The following is a 16,557-nucleotide window of genomic DNA, read 5'->3' as shown; positions in this document are numbered from 1 at the left end:
AATGCTGGTGTACAGAGAGGGATAAGATATGAACTTCCTGGGGTGACGGACATGTTAGTAAATAATAGCATTGCAGTCCAGTATAAAAAAAGATGAGTACCTGGGGTATTTGAGAACAGGGGATAGAAGCCCCTAACCCTGTCCTGGAGTCAGAAATGGCTTCCAGAGGAGATCCTAGCAGATACTATTGCTTGCTCATCCAGCGGTAAGTTTCCCTTCCATGGTGGGGTCCACCTGTCCCCATGTGATTCTGCGAAATTCTAATCTACCTAGACCGATCATGGTGTTCTCACTTACCAACCTAAGTGCTATTAGGGATGGGCGTGTTAACCAGTTCAGTTCAATGAGATAGTGGGGTGGGGGAGGGGTGGGGGAGGGGTGGGGGAGGGAGCAAGATGTCTGCTGGAGACTTCTAAGAAATTACTTTTAGATGCTAAAATCGATGTGCACGGCTGGGACAGTCTTTTATTTTCCCCAGCAGAAGTTTTTGAGTCTGCATGGATTGTTGGACCCAAGGCAGTAATTGTACAGGTTTCTAGACTTGAGTGGGCTTCGCTTGAGAATACACAAGGCATAGCAAATGGAAAGACGAAAGGAGCTTGGGGTCCTGGTGATTCCACTGGCCTCTGAGTCAACCAACCCTGTAACTCCTCATCTCAGTTGGGAATGCTTTTGGCTGCAAGGGTCAGAAAACTCGACTACAACAACTTAGAAAGGGGATTTTCTCACAAAATAAGAATTTCAGAAACAAGGAGTGGGTCAGGGTGTCCTCTTGGCCTCTATTAACCCACTTTGCTAAAGTGACAGATGACCCCAAAATCTAAGGGGTCTTCAACAACAATATGCATGGCTCACTCAAGGGACATATAGGCTGCAGGTGGCTGTGTCTCTGCCCCATGTGACTTCATTCCAGGCTGCAGACTGAAGGAGCAGACCCTACATGGGCAATGACCATGCTACTGACAAAGGGAATTCCAATAAAAAAATCTAGCCACACAACTTCATTTAAGGCATCTGCTCAGACAATCAAACTTCACATCTGCTCACATCCTATTGGCCAAAGTTATATGTCCATGCCTAGCAATGGAGAACAGAAGCATGCTCCTCCTACAGGGAGACTTGGTAAGCCAGATACGAAGAAGAGGACATATAGTATCCTTATAGGAGAAGAGCAAGTAGATGTGATCAAGAACAAAACCTACCACACCACATGGCCTTTTTCCCTCAAGGTTGCAAGGTGGCTGCTGTAGCTCTAGCCATCTTGTCCCAGTCCAGGCAGAAAGAAACAGGAAGGGAGAGAGTAGTATAAAAATTTTCCCAGAAACTCCAGAGCAGCTTCACTTCCAGCTCATTGGCCAAAACTAGATCACATGAACACTCATGTCTGAAAGGTAGCTAAGATGATGGGGGTTTAGTTAGTCATTCAAAGGAGTTGGCCCTACTCCCCTGCCTCCAGACTGTTTGTTATGAGAAAGTATTCATCTTCTTAGTGTTTAAGTCATTTCAAGTTGACATTTCTGCTACTTTCAGCTGAAAAAAATTCTAATGGGTAAGAAATCCAAAACCTTTATCTCAACCTACAAGATCCTAGGTCAATCAGCCCCACTCTCTGCCTTTGCAATCTTCTCCCCTTCACTCACCACTTCAGACACACTGACCTCCTCTCCCTCCTTGTACACAGGCAGTTCCCGCCACCTGGAATGCTGCTCCCCACGTTCTTTGAAAGTCTTTATCCCATCTTATTACCACTGCTTCACCACACAACACACACTGTGTAACTATAAGATTATTAGTTTACCCCTTTAATATCTTCTTCCAATAGACTGCAAGTTCCACGAAGATAGGAGCTATATCGACCACTATCACTATAGCATTTATTCATTACAGTACCTGGCACAGAGCGGGGGCTTAATAAAGAGTTGTTGAATGAATGAATGGGATGAGATGAGACTCAAGAGAGGTCTTAAAGAATTAGTAGTTTATTTGAATGGGAAGGAAGTCCAAAAGGGAGGGGATATATGTGTATGTATGGCTGATTCATTTTGCTGTACAGCAGAAACTAACACAACATTGTAAAGCAACTATACTCCAATAAAAATTAATTTTTAAAATAAATAAATAAATAAAAGAACACAGAAAAGAAAAAAAAAGAGTTGGTGCCTGGGAAGGCTTAGGCCAGTCATTTTGGGTAAGGTTATAAAACCACACAAAATGGAGAGAAAATGTCTTAAGGAAAAAAAAAACACTAATGGTAGAATGCACGCACTTCCTTTCTCAAGGCCTATAATCTTCAGGGCACCAAGAGATGGGAATAATCTGTGTGTTTTTTGTGCAGGGGAAGTAGAAGAGAAAAAGTAGAAATAGCAACAATATGAAGTCGGTACTAAGGATTCATATTTGGAAACCAACTGGGACACACTGCCCTGAAGCAAACAATTCCTGTAAAGAAATCTGATAGCTGGCAGTCCTGTAAAAGATAATTCTGGGATCATCCAATAAACTTTATTTCAAAGAGGGAAAAAAAAAAAGAATTAGGGAGATTGGTTCAAGATGGCAGAGTAGAAGGACGTGCTCTCACTCCCTCTTGCGAGAACGCCGGAATCATAACTAAATGCTGAACAATCATTGACAGGAAGACACTGGAACTCACCAAAAAAGATACCCCACATCCAAAGACAAAGGAGAAGCCACAATGAGATGGTAGGAGGGGTGCAATCACAACAAAATCAAATCCCATAACTGCTGGGTGGGTGACTCACAAACTGGAGAACACTTATACCACAGAAGTCCACCCACTGGAGTGAAGGTTCTGAGCCCCACGTCAGTCTTCCAAACCAGGGGGCCCAGCAACGGGAGGAGGAATTCACAGAGAATCAGACTTTGAAGGCTAGCGGGATTTGATTACAGGACTTCAACACGACTGGGGGAAACAGAGACTCCACTCTTGGAGGGCACACACAAAGTAGTGTGTGCATCGGGACCCAGGGGAAGGAGCAGTGACCCCATAGAGACTGAACCAGACATAACCTCCTTGTGTTGGAGGGTCTCCTGCAGAGGCGGGGGGTGGCTCTGACTCACCATGAGGACAAGGACACTGGCAGCAGAATTTCTGGGAAGTACTCTTTGGCGGGAGCCCTCCCAGAGTCTGCCATTAGCCCCACCAAAGAGCCCGGGTAGGCTCCAGTGTTGGGTCACCTCAGGCCAAACAACCAACAGGGAGGGAACCCAGTCCCACCCATCAGCACACAAGTGGATTAAAGTTTTACTGAGCTCTGCCCACGAGAGCAACAGTCAGCTCTACCCACCACCAGTCCCTCCCATCAGGAAACTTGCACAAGCCTCTTAGATAGCCTCATCCCCCAGAGGGCAGACAGAAGAAGTAAGAAGAACTACAATACTGTAGCCAGTGGAACAAAAACCACATTCACAGAAAGACAGACAAGATGAAAAGGCAGAGGGCTATGTACCAGATGAAGGAACAAGATAAAACCCCAGAAAAACAACTAAATTAAGTGGAGATAGGCAACCTTCCAGAACAAGAATTCAGAAAAATGATACTGAAGATGATCCATGAGCTCAGAAAAAGAATGGAGGCAAAGATCGAGAAGATGCAAGAAATGTTTAACAAAGATCAAGAAGAATTAAAGAGGGCTTCCCTGGTGGCGCAGTGGTTGAGAATCTGCCTGCCAATGCACGGGACACGGGTTCAAGCCCTGGTCTGGGAAGATCCCACATGCCGCAGAGCAGCTAGGCCCGTGAGCCACAATTACTGAGCCTGCGCGTCTGGAGCCTGTGCTCCGCAACAAGAGAAGCCGTGATAGTGAGAGGTCCATGCATCGCGATGAAGAGCGGCCCCCACTTGCCTCAACTGGAGAAAGCCCTCGCACAGAAACGAAGACCCAGCACAGCCATATGTAAATAAATAAATAAAAATAAATAATTTTAAAAAAAAAAGAAGAAGAATTAAAGAACAAACAACCAGAGATGAACAATACAATAACTGAAATGAAAAATACACTAGAAGGAATCAATAGCAGAATAACTGAGGCAGAAGGACAGATAAGTGACCTGGAAGACAGAATGGTGGAATTCACTGCTGCTGAACAGAATAAAGAAAAAAGAATGAAAAGAAATGAAGACAGCCTAAGAGACCTCTGGGACAACATTAAACACAACAACATTTGCATTATAGGGGTCCCAGAAGGAGAAGAGAGAGAGAAAGGACCCGAGAAATTATTTGAAGAGATTATAGTCAAAAACTTCCTTAACATGGGAAAGGAAACAGCCACCCAAGTCCAGGAAGCATAGCGAGTCCCATACAGGAGAAACCCAAGGAGAAACACGCCGAGACACATAGTAATCAAAGTGGCAAAAATTAAAGACAAAGAAAAATTATTGAAAGCAGCAAGGCAAAAACGACAAATAACATACAAGGGAACTCCCATAAGGTTAACAGCTGATTTCTCAGCAGAAACTCTACAAGCCAGAAGGGAGTGGCATGATATACTTGAAGTGATGAAAGGGAAGAACCTACAACCAAGATTACTATACCCAGAAAGGATCTCATTCAGATTCGATGGAGAAATCAAAAGCTTTACACACAAGCAAAAGGTAAGAGAATTCAGCACCACCAAACCAGCTCTACAACAAATGCTAAAGGAACTTCTCTAAGTGGGAAACACAAGAGAAGAAAAGGACCTACAAAAACAAACTCAAAATAATTAAGAAAATGGTAATAGGAACATACATATTGGTAATTACCTTAAACGTGAATGGATTAAATGCTCCAACCAAAAGACACAGGCTTGCTGAATGGATACAAAAACAAGACCCATATATATGCTGTCTACAAGAGACCCACTTCAGACCTAGGGACACATACAGACTGAAAGTGAGGGGATGGAAAAAGATATTCCATGCAAATGGAAATCAAAAGAAAGCTGGAGTAGCAATACTCATATCAGATAAAATAGACTTTAAAATAAAGAATGTTACAAGAGACAAGGAAGGACTCTACATAATGATCAAGGGATCAATCCAAGAGGAAGATATAACAATTATAAATATATATGCACCCAACACAGGAGCACCTCAATACATAAGGCAACTGCTAACAGCTATAAAAGAGGAAATGGACAGTAACACAATAATAGTGGGAGACTTTAACACCTCACTTACACCAACGGACATATCATCCAAACAGAAAATTAATAAGGAAACACAAGCTTTAAATGACACAATAGACCAGATAGATTTAATTGATATTTATAGGACATTCCATCCAAAAACAGCAGATTACACTTTCTTCTCAAGTGCGCATGGAACATTCTCCAGGATAGATCACATCTTGGGTCACAAATCAAGCGTTCGTAAATTTAAGAAAATTGAAATCATATCAAACATCTTTTCTGACCACAACGCTATGAGATTAGAAATAAATTACAGGGAAAAAACGTAAAAAACACAAACACATGGAGGCTAAACAATACGTTACTAAATAACCAAAAGATCACTGAAGAAATCAAAGAGGAAATCAAGAAATATCTAGAGACAAATAACAATGAAAACACGACGATCCAAAACCTATGGGATGTGACAAAAGCAGTTCTAAGAGGGAAGTTTACAGCTATACAAGCCTACCTCAAGAAACAAGAAAAATCTCAAATAAACAATCTAACCTTACACCTAAAGGAACCAGAGAAAGAAGAACAAACAAAACCCAAAGTGAGCAGAAGGAAAGAAATCATAAAGATCAGAGCAGAAATAAATGAAATAGAAGCAAAGAAAACAATAGCAAAGATCAATAAAACTAAAAGCTGGTTCTTTGAGAAGATAAACAAAATTGATAAACCATTAGCCAGACTCATCAAGAAAAAGAGGGAAAAAAAAGTTTCAGTGAAGTTAGAAATGAAAAAGGAGAAGTTACAACAGACACTGCAGAAATACAAAGCATCCTAAGAGACTGCTACAAGCAACTTTGTGCCAATAAAATGGACAACCTGGAAGAAATGGACAAATTCTTAGAAAGGTATAAACTTCCAAGACTGAGCCAGGAAGAAATAGAAAATATGAAAAGACCAATCACAAGTAATGAAATTGAAACTGTGATTAAAAATCTTCCAACAAACAAAAGTCCGGGACCAGATGGCTTCACAGGAGAATTCTATCAAACATTTAGAGAAGAGCTAACACCCATCCTTGTCAAACTCTTCCAAAAAATTGCAAAGGAAGGAACACTCACAAACTCATTCTATGAGGCCACCATCACCCTGATACCAAAGCCAGACAAAGATACTACGAAAAAAGAAAATTACAGACCAGTATCACTGATGAACATAGATGCAAAAATCCTCAACCAAATACTAGCAAACAGAATCCAACAACACATTAAAAGGATCATACACCATGATCAAGTGGGATTTATCTCAGGGATGCAAAGATTCTTCAATACACGCAAGTCAATCAATGTGATACACCATATTAACAAACTGAAGAATAAAAACCATATGATCATCTCAATTGATGCAGAAAAAGCTTTTGACAAAATTCAACACCCGTTTATGATAAAAACTCTCCAGAAAGTGGGCATAGAGGGAACCTACCTCAACATAATAAAGGCCATATACAACAAACCCATAGCAAACATCATTCTCAATGGTGAAAAACTGAAAGCATTTCCTCTAAGTTCAGGAAGAAGACAAGGATGTCCACTCTCACCACTATTATTCAACATAGTTTTGGAAGTCCTAGCCATGGTAATCAGAGAAGAAAAAGAAATAAAAGGAATACAAATTGGAAAAGAAGAAGTAAAACTGTCACTGTTTGCAGGTGACATGATACTATACATAGAGAATCCTAAAAATGCCACCAGAAAACTACTAGAGCTAATCAATGAATTTGGTAAAGTGGCAGGATACAAAATTAATGCACAGAAATCCCTTGCATTCCTATACACTAATGATGAAAAATCTGAAAGAGAAATTAAGGAAACACTCCCATTTATCACTGCAACAAAAAGAATAAAATACCTAGGAATAAACCTACCTAGGGAGACAAAAGACCTGTATGTAGAAAACTATAAGACACTTTTGAAAGAAATTAAAGATGATACCAACAGATGGAGAGATATACCATGTTCTTGGCTTGGAAGAATCAATATTGTGAAAATGACTATACTACCCAAAGCAATCTACAGATTCAATGCAATTCCTATCAAACTGCCAATGGCATTTTTTACACAACTAGAACAAAAAATCTTAAAATTTGTATGGAGACACAAAGGACCCCGAATAGCCAAAGCAGTCTTGAGGGAAAAAAACGGAGCTGGAGGAATCAGACTCCCTGACAGATGAATGGATAAAGAAGATGTGGTACATCTATACAATGGAATATTACTCAGCCATTAAAAGGAACGAAACTGGGTCATTTGTAGAGACGTTGATGGATCTAGAGACTGTCATACAGAGTGAAGTAAGTCAGAAGGAGAAAAATAAATATCGTATATTAACGCATATATGTGGAACCTAGAAAAATGGTACAGATGAACCGGTTTGCAGGGCAGAAATTGAGACACAGATGTAGAGAACAAATGTATGGACACCAAGGGGGGAAAGCGGCAGGAGGGTGGTGGTGGTGGTGTGATGAATTGGGCGATTGGGATTGACATGTATACACTGATGTGTATAAAATGGATGACTAATAAGCTGCTGTATAAAAAAAATAAATTAAATTAAATTAAAAAAAAAAAGAATTAGTAGGTTACCAAGTAGTTAGGAAGCAAATCACTCAGCCTGCCTTATCAATAGATAACAGTTTTGGGGTACTTTGTAGCTTTTTCTGTCAATGAAGCATGGATGAGCACACCCCTTCCACCTGTACGTACCGCATAACGATGAAAGAAAGAAGCTATAGATCTCTCCATCTTGTAAAGACAGTAAAACCAGAAGAAGAAAATAAGTGCCCCCAGGCATGGAAAACCACCATGCTAGCACCATAACTCAGAATCTGCTCACCAACTTGCCAATACTTCATACTTGCCAATTTTTCCACTGTATTAGTTTTCTAGGGCTTCCATAACAAAGTACCTCACACTGGGTGGCTTCAGTAACAGCAACTTATTTGCTCACAATTCTGGGGCCCAGAAGTCTGAGATCAAGGTGTCAGCAGTGTTGATTTCCTTTGAAGCCTCCCGCCTTGGCTTGCAGATGGCTGTCTCCTCCCTGTGTCCTCACATGGTGATCCCTCTGCATATGTCCATATCCTAATCTCCTCTTCTTATGCAGACACCAATCCTATTGGATTAGGGCCCACCCATATGACCTCATTTTATCTTAATCACCTCTTTAAAGGCCCTATCTATAAAATCTTCAAATGCAGTCACATTCTGAGGCACTGGGGTTTAGACTCTCAATATATGAATTTCGGGGTGGGGAATGGGGACATAGTTCAGCTCATAGCCACCACCTCTTGAATTTGTGATTTTCAGTGCAATTTCAGATACTCCATCTTATGTGTTCCTTACACTAGGCTTGTGCCTTAGGCAGGGCAGGAATCCCCACTTCACAAATGAGGAAATCAAGACGTAAAAGGAATCCCCTATGATTGCACCTCTGGAGAATAATGGAGTTAAAACCAGAACCCACTAGTCCAAGTCTTGTCCTCAAGTTCTGGCATGGACACATCCATGTAGATTTACAAGTTTCCTCTGAAATTTTTTTTATTTTAATAATTCTAAATTTTAATTTCAAGGGTAACATATGCATTTTCTGTATCACCTGGTTGACTCCCTTAATTGGTTCATCCTGCTGCATTCTTGGGCACTTGTGGTGGTGTTTACAATCTCTTTGGTGCCAAGCAGTACAACTTGAACTGTCTTGAGCTGACAGGAAAGAAGAGAAGCAATCCTGACACATCCACAATGAAGGTCAACAGTCAAGGTCCAAAACTGTCATTTTGGAGACAGAAAGTGGTGGATGAATGGCGTTTTCATGTGACAAACAAAAGTCCAGACACTTCTAATTCAAAAGAAACCACACTCCAGCAGTCAGTACCCGATGCACTTTATGTGAAGTGATTTAGTCTCAGCCAAGGAACATCATCCATCACATTAAATTAATGTTGCTAATTTGGATTTTATTGGTTTTATAGGTTTGTTTGTATTTAACTTATAAATCTGTTTTAGCTTTACAGCTGTAGAAGAGTAATATGCATAAGGCATTTACAGGTAGTTTTATGTTTGTACTGCTTAAATAATATTAATTTAAGTTTAACATTAATATAAAATAATTTAAGTCAACACTGGGGCTCCATGAGAAAATTTTTTTCCCATTAAAGGCCACCATCTATATAATGCTTGAGCTTGAGAAATGCTGCACTATATAGCATTGTTCTATAGTTCATGAGCCCTTGGATAAGAATTACTACATGAACTAAAAGGACATGAGCAAAGAGAAGATAGTCCTCAATTTATTTCTGATCTGGTTTGTTCCTTATCCCCTTAATGAATTTGCATAAAGTTCAACACATTGGAGATGCCAGACATTACCTCCTCAATCACACTTCTTAGAGAATTAGCCCTGTTCAACCCCTGGTAGAGGCAGAACCATCATTCACAGTTGATTGGACTAGGGTAAGACAACTGTTCAAATACAGACAAATCAGATTCTCCCTTCTGGGATTTTGGAATCAATATATTGAGAAATTGAGCCAGTAAGCTGTTGCAAGCCAAGCTGACAGGTCCTGCAGACTCAGAGCGGGGGTCACCGTTCAGGAGAAGCCATCAAGTGCTGTGTAAGGATGCACGAGTAGAGGAAGCCAGTCTGTACCGAGATGAGAATGAAGTGGCTGGGCAGAGAGAAGCAGGGATGGCAGCCTCTGAGAAGGGCCTGAGACTATCTATGCAATCCTGCTGACTTCCCAGATCCCAGCTCCAGGCCCAGGAGACCTGCTGGAGACGCCACACCTGTCTCCTTTCTGCAAACCCCTTTGACTTGAGCTAGCCTGAGTGAGTTTCTGTCCCCGGTGGGCATGGCCTCCAGCTTGTTTCATGTATCTTCACAACCATTTCATCACTTTCATGCCTCTGTATGTACCAACTTGCCCAGGAGACTTTTGAGAACAAGAACCAGAAAGAAACAAGTTGGGAGAGGAATCAAGATCTATTGGGTGCTTACTATGAGAAACGAAATAAAGAACATCACCATCCTGAGTAGGCAGTTCACATACATGAACATATTTAATCCTCATTGTTACTTTGAAACATGGGTATTATTATATTTTTTAAACAACCCAAGAACTAGGACTCAGAGAGGCCAAGTAACTTATCTAAAGCCAACAGCAAGGAAGGAATGGAAGATAAGAAATGACAGAAGACAGGAAGAGATGGGAGACAGGAAGTGATGGGAAATAGGAAGTGACTGGGAGACAGGAAGTAATGGGAAATAGGAAATGAGTGGGAGACAGGAAAGCACAGGAGACAGGAAGTAATGGATAACTGGAAATGATGGAAGATAGGTTGATCTGATTTCATAGCTTATTCATTTCCTATCAAGTTTAACTTCCTTTGGAGGGAAGGCATTTCTGTTCTGGGACCAGATACAAAACTCAGGGTTTTTGTAACTTAATCAGTGTTCTTTGCCAACCATCTCCAGACAGAGGTGGGAACATGCACTCAACTAGCACCAGCTACCTTGGGAAATAGTAAAGAGGGAAGCAGTATAGTGGTTAAGATCCTGGGCTCAAATCCCGGCTGTCACTCCGTTTCAGTGACATTATCTTGGGCCTCAGTTTTTTTATGTACAAATTAGAAATAATAATAGCCTTCACTGGGCTGTTGTGAGCACTGAGTAAGACAATGCATGCAAAAGTGCCCAGCATTGAGCCTGAGAAGCCACTTGAGGGGTGATAGGAGTTATTTACCGACATCTTAGAAGGTAAACGGAATGGTACTTTTCATGAACCAGCAAGTCCCACCAGTCTTGATACTTTCCAAAGCTTCTCGACGGCAGAACTTGCCACATTTCCCCAAGCTATTGGGTATTGATTTTTAACACAAATAACCTTAGATGAACTTCATTTACAGCAGCAACTGCTTCAAACTGACCCGAATTGATCAGGCATAAGGATTTTCCATTAGGCAGAAATTAAGTAAATACATCTTCCAATATCTCAATTAAAACAGCCTCCATTTTGCAAAGGTAGGAGCTGCTAATTTGATTCTAGTGAACAAGCAGATCAATAAGATAGAAGGCCCCTGCGAGGACAACATGCCTCTCCACACACCTCCTGAAGGCTGGATTCCTTCCCTGCACTGCATGCCCCCACCCATAGCTGATAGTGAAGCAGGCCCCCACAAAGTGCCAAATGCTGCAGAGACGGTGCCAATAACCGCTCCACACGTCCACGTGGAGCTGACAGTAGCCACAGGCCTCCTGAGAGACTGAACAAAGTTATCCCTTCTTCTTCCTCTTCATCATCATAATGAGCTCCCCAAGGGCAGAAATTTGAGTCTGCTTTGTTCACTGATGTCCTGCCAACACCTAGAACAGTGCCTGGGCGTGGTAGACAAATGGCACGAAGAGCCCCGATTCTTTGCCTCTCCTTGTATCCACACCATGCTCTTTGCCACGTGACTTGAGTTCCTCTCACTAAAGAGATAGACCTTACTGCCCCTTCCCCTTGAATCTGGGCTGTCCTTGTGACTTGCTTTGTCCAGCAGAAGATAAGCAGAAATGATGATGCACCATTCTGAGTCTTGACTTCAAAAGGCTTTACACGTCTCCACGTTCCCTCTTCCTCTCTGCCGTCACCAGGAGAAGGACATAACCCAGACGAGCCTGCTGGTCCCAGAGTAAGGATAAGGGTCATGCAGGCAAAGCCAGGCGGCCCTGGTCATTCCAGCTGAGGCCATCCAAGATCAGCCAACAGACAGACAGTTGACCAACAGCCACATAAGTGAACCTGGGCAAGCCGGCAGGACCCTCCAGCTGACCCACGGACCTGTGGGCTAAACTAAAGCTTGTTATTTTAGGTCACCAAGTTTTGGGGTAGTTTGTTACACATTATTGGGAAAGAAATCACTGATATACTAGCACATCCAAATGAATTGATAGAATTAATCTATTAAATGCTATTAAGTATGTACTAAATACTAGGCACCTGGTTAAACCATTAACATACATTATGGATCCTGTCCTGATTTTAAATGTTAATATTTTGTTCATCATGAAATCTGTTTCATTAATTTTTATCTGTTTTAAATCTTGCATTAATATATTATTTACCTTGATTACTGATTTTTTTGGTGCCTCCTTAAACTGTGTACCACTCACTCACCTCACCATATTCTCAGCCCTGATTATCCCCATTTATTCCTTATAAAAATAAGTCGATCAAGAAAGTATGGTCCAGATGAAGCTGGAATAATTTGAGCAACAAAATAAATAACTCAAAGCATAAAATATATATCCATGAATCCACACTGATGTAAATAAATGATTGAATAAATAAGTAAATATGGAAGAATGGATAAGTATCCCATACAGAAGAATTCCAAACAATTTATGTAGACACCCACCCCCATCGAGGAAGGGAATCATCAATCGCAACTCCTTAAGTGTGAGCTGACACAATGACTTCCTTTCAAGGGTGACAGCCAAGGAAGGGCCAAAAGGAGGAACTGGACAGTGGACACACCTGACAAACACACTTCAGCCAGGTGATCAAGATCAACATCAGCCGAGCTAAGTCGTGCTGGGAGCTGGTACCCTAGATGGGATGTGATGAGAACAGCACTTTACCTCTGTGGTCTTCCTCCCCCAAACGCATACCTCAGTCTAATCATGAGAAACACATCTGACAAATCTTAACTGAGGGACAGTCTGTAAGATACCTGATTAGACCTCCTCAAAACTGTCAAAGTCATTAAAAACAAGAACAGTCTGAGGACCTCTGGTGACTGACATGTTGCCCTGGATAGGATCCTGGAACGGTAAAATGGCATGACTAAAAGCTAAGGAAACCTTAATAAAGTATGGGTGTTAGTTAACAACCATAATTCAAAATGACACATGTACCCCACTATTCATTGCAGCACTATTTACAATAGTCAGGACATGGAAACAACCTAAATGTCCAAAGACAGATGAATGGATAAAGAAGATGCGGTACATATATACAATGGGATATTACTCGGCCATAAAAAGGAACAAAACTGGGTCATTTGTAGAGATGTGGATGGACCTAGAGTCTGTCATACAGAGTGAAGTAAGTCAGAAAGAGAAAAACAAATATCGTATATTAACGCATATATGTGGAATCTAGAAAAATAGTACAGATGAACCTATTTCCAGGGCACGAATAGAGACGCAGAAGTAGAGAACGGGCATGTGGACACAGTTGGGGGAAAGGGAGGGCGGGACGAATTGGGAGATTAGGATTGACATATATACACTACGACGTGTAAAATAGGTAGCTAGTGGGAACCTGCTGTATAGCACAGGGAGCTCAGCTCGGTGCTCTGTGATGACCTAGATGGGTAGGATGGGGGGTGGGGTGAGAGGGAGGTCCAAGAGGGAGGGGATATATGTATACATATAGCTGATTCACTTCGTTGTACAGTAGAAACTAATACAACATTGTAAAGAAATTATACTCCAATAAAAAAAATGCATCCGTACTGGTACATCAATTGTGACAAATGTACCATCGTGACGTAAGATGTTGACAATAGGAGAATCTAGGTATGGGATATACAGGAGCTCACTGAACTATCTTTGCAACTTCTCTGTAAATCTAAAACTATTCTAAAACAAATGGTTTATTTTTTTTAACAAATAAATAAACCAAGACCCAGAGAGATTAAGTAAATTGCCCAAAGTCACAGAGCTAATACACGACAAAGCTAGAATTCTAATCCAGGACTGTGTTTGAGCCAACACTGTATACCCTACAGCTCAACTACTCCCAGAGACACTTTCCATGTGACAAAAATAAGAAAGGATGGGAGGGAGGGAGGGAGGGAGGGAAGAAGGAAGGATGGAAGGAAGGTAGGAAGGAAGGAAGGAAGGGAGGGAGGGAGGGAGGGAGGGAGGGAGAAAAGAAATAGAGAGAAAAAAGAGGGACGGAGGGAGATGATTGCCACATATTTGCCAGCTTTTCGCTTTTTGATGAAATTGGCCGCTTGAAATGCCTTTTGTCTCCTCTCCTCCTAAATGCATATTCAGCAGCTTTCAGCTGCACCAGGGGCTTCGTATCCAGCTGTGCTCACCCTCGCGCAAACTCCCATGAAATCAATAGCACACATCCATCATTTTATCTCCACCACTTAGCTGAAGCAAAAACCACTTTGCCAAAGTACCCTCCACCGGACAAGACATATCACCCCATTGCCATCGTACCCATCCATTTTACATACAATTGTTTAAGTGGTTTGGGGTCCTTTGAAATCAGAGATTTATTCCTGCTTCATTATGTTTTATTAGGGAAGGTTTATCATCAATATGAAACTTTAATTCCTCCAAAGCTGTGGATTAATAGACTCATAAACTTTAATACCTGGTGCTTTATACACTTCATTCAGGATGTACTCCACACAGTTGGGGAGTAACGATTTGGTTCAATCTTCTGGCCTCCCCCCAGCGTGCAATTCTGAGACCTTTGGGGACACAGTTAGATTCACCTTGGTAAAGTACCGCATTGTGGTTAGGACACTGAACACTGGAATCAGACCAACATGGGTTCAAATCCTGGCTGTATCACCTCCTAGCTGTGCAACTCCAGGCTAGTTGCTTTACCTCTCTGGGTCTCAGCTTCTTCATCTATAAAACAGGGATAAAATTGGAACCTATCTCACAAGGTTATTAATTATTCATGGTATTGTGTGTGTGTGTGTGTGTGTGTGTGTGTGAGAGAGAGAGAGAGAGAGACAGAGGCAGAGGGCAGAGAAGGAGGGGGGGGGACAGAGAGAACGAGAACAAAATGGAAACCTTTTATATGACAAGAAAAATAAAGGCACCCCGCTATGATCTCTGCAGAGTAAATAGAGCAAAGAGACCAGAATCCTCACTCCTCTTCACTTTGCACATGTCCTCAAACCAGAGCGCCGAAACTAAGTGTGTTTGTGCTCAGCTCGTGCCATTGTTTAAAATGCAGCTGCTGCTGCTTCTAGTGACAAGAATTGCTCGTCTGTTCTTCCAAAACCTTTGGGAGCCAGGGCTTAGGCTGAGCTCTTTGTAACTTTCTAATTCCTTTGAAGACAAATTGGGAAAACAAACTGCACTGTTTTTTCATAGCTGACTGTGTCATGCTGTGCTTCTTCTTCCTCCCAAAAGGCCTCCCCTTTTACAGCAATGACTTAAGTAAAACAGCAAAAGAAAAATAATAGTCATATGGATCATGTAATATGCACTGATTCCGATAATACTAAGGATAACTAACCTTTATACCAGTGGTTCTCAACCAGAGGGCATCTGGCAACGTCTGGTGACATTTTTGATTTTGGTTGTCATGACTGGGCGGTGTCACTGGCATCTAGTGGGCGGAGGCCAGGGATGCTGCTAAACTTCCTACAATATGCAGGATGGGCCACCACAATTAAGAATTATTTGGCCCAAGGTGTCAATAGTGTTGAGGGCTGAGACACTCCAGTTTACATGGATCATTTATGATGTGCCAGGCTGGGTTCTAAGAGCTTTGCATGTAGTGGCTCATTGCTCACTACATTCATCAGAGAAACAGGACCAATGGAATAGGTAGAGAGACAGACACAGACAAACAGACATAGTCAGGGAGACAGAGAGACTTATCAAAAGGAATTGGTTCATGCAATAAGGAGATTGGTAAATGCAAAATCTGTAGGTGAGTCAGGAGTACAGGAGACCCAAGCAGAGCTGATGTTCCAGTTCAAAGCCCATCAGGCAGAAAGAGCCAATGTTGCAGAGGAATTCCAAAAGCCATCAGCTAGAGATTCCCTCTTGCTCAGGGGAGGCTGGTCTTTTGTTCTATTCAGGTGTTCAACTGATTTTACGAGGCCCATCCACATAGGGAGGGCAATTTGCTTTACTCAAGTCCACCAATTTAAATGTCAATCTCATCCAAAAACACCCTAACAGAAACAAGCAGAATGTTTGACCAAACACAGGCACGCAGTGACCAGCCAAGTTGACACATAAAATTAACCATCATACCCACCTATGAGGAGGGCACCACTGTTAATTAACGACCTTGGAAGACTGAACTGACAGCCCCAATTCTTCACCTCCCCCTACATTCTCGCCTTCACCCTTGCTTCACTCTGGGCAGGGTGTTCTTCCCTGTCCTGAGTCTGGACTCAAACATGTCACTTGCCTTGGCCAGGTGCAGAGCTGACAACGTGTTGGTTCTGAGGCTAGGCCTTCAGAGGCTCCACGTGTTTTTGCTTCCCTCCTGCACCCCTGCCAACTCCACAAGATCAGCTGGCCCTGCCTGTCCCACTGACCCCAAAGGATGAGAAACACAAGGACAGAGCCACCCCGCTGACTCACACGCCTGCAGTAAGAAGCAGTCGCCCCAGCCAAACTC

General features: G+C 42.0%; 1 protein-coding gene and 1 long non-coding RNA gene across 2 annotated transcripts in view; one reads left to right on the top strand and one right to left on the bottom strand.

The window, feature by feature from the left end:
• RBFOX1 (RNA binding fox-1 homolog 1) overlaps positions 1–16,557 on the bottom strand; it is a 2,204,869-nt gene that overhangs the window by 1,926,222 nt on the left and 262,090 nt on the right. The gene's annotated exons all lie outside the window — the stretch shown is intronic.
• Positions 1–16,557, top strand: part of LOC309644867 — a 793,618-nt gene that overhangs the window by 586,979 nt on the left and 190,082 nt on the right. The gene's annotated exons all lie outside the window — the stretch shown is intronic.

This window comes from Balaenoptera physalus (assembly GCF_965194825.1).
Source record: "Balaenoptera physalus genome assembly, chromosome: 16".
In the NCBI taxonomy this organism is placed as follows: domain Eukaryota; kingdom Metazoa; phylum Chordata; class Mammalia; order Artiodactyla; family Balaenopteridae; genus Balaenoptera; species Balaenoptera physalus.
The sequence above is the reverse complement of the archived record's forward strand: the minus strand, read 5'-3'. Positions and strand labels throughout refer to the sequence as shown.